The sequence below is a fragment of the Schistocerca serialis genome, chromosome 7 (assembly GCF_023864345.2).
Source record: "Schistocerca serialis cubense isolate TAMUIC-IGC-003099 chromosome 7, iqSchSeri2.2, whole genome shotgun sequence".
NCBI lineage: Eukaryota > Metazoa > Arthropoda > Insecta > Orthoptera > Acrididae > Schistocerca > Schistocerca serialis.
Window position 1 is genome coordinate 354062442 of NC_064644.1, and position 951 is coordinate 354063392.

The 951-nt window shown below is 46.3% G+C and overlaps 1 pseudogene; it reads right to left on the minus strand.

The window, feature by feature from the left end:
• Window positions 1-405: 405 nt before the first annotated feature.
• On the minus strand, window positions 406-523 carry LOC126413414 (5S ribosomal RNA; annotated as a pseudogene).
• Between the last annotated feature and the right edge of the window lie 428 nt (window positions 524-951).

The following is a 951-nucleotide window of genomic DNA, read 5'->3' on the forward strand; positions in this document are numbered from 1 at the left end:
GGACATCACTAAAAAGGACAGTATAGAAAACGAAAAGAAAAACAAAGATATATAGAAGATAACTGGGAACAGAGCATGGTTTGACGAGGAAATACGTCTGTTGGTCGACGAAAGAAGGAAGTACTAACGCTTTCAGGGAAACTCAAGAATACAGAAATACAAGTCATTTAGGAATAAAATAAATAGGAAGTACAGGAAAAAAAGCACTCCGTCTTCAGGCCACAAGTGGCCCATCGGGACCGTCCGACCGCCGTGTCATCCTCAGTTGAGGATGCGGACAGGAGGGGCGTGTGGTCAGCACACCGCTCTCCCGGTCGTTACGATGGTTTTCTTTGACCGGAGCTGCTACTATTCGGTCGAGTAGCTCCTCAATCGGCATCACGAGGCTGAGTGCACCCCGAAAAATGGCAACAGCACATGGCGGCCCGGATGGTCACCCATCCAAATGCCGGCCACGCCCGACAGCGCTTAACTTCGGTGATCTGACGGGAACCGGTGTATCCACTGCGACAAGGCCGTTGTCCCCAAGTACAGGAGAGCTAATGCGAAATGACTGCATGAAAAATATGAAGAAATCGAAAAACTTATAACTGTCGGAAAGACTGATTTATCATTTAGAAAAGTCAAAACAAGCTATGGTGGAATTAAAAGCTAGGGCGTTGACATTAAGAGCGCAAGGGAACTCCACTGTTAGTTGTAGAGGAGAGAGTGTTTAGTTGGAAATAGTACATTGAACGCCTTTGTGATGGGGAGGAAATATATGATGACGTGACAGAAGAAACAGAAGTCGCCCAGGGGATAAAGAGATCAATGGTCCAATGAGCGGATGGATTACATGATATTCCTTTCTTTAGAAGACGTGCTACTGCGTCGTGTGTGGCTTTTTGTCGCAGAAACATGCCGAATTCTATGACAACAAACATCCGGATGTAGCTGCCTAGGATGATATGT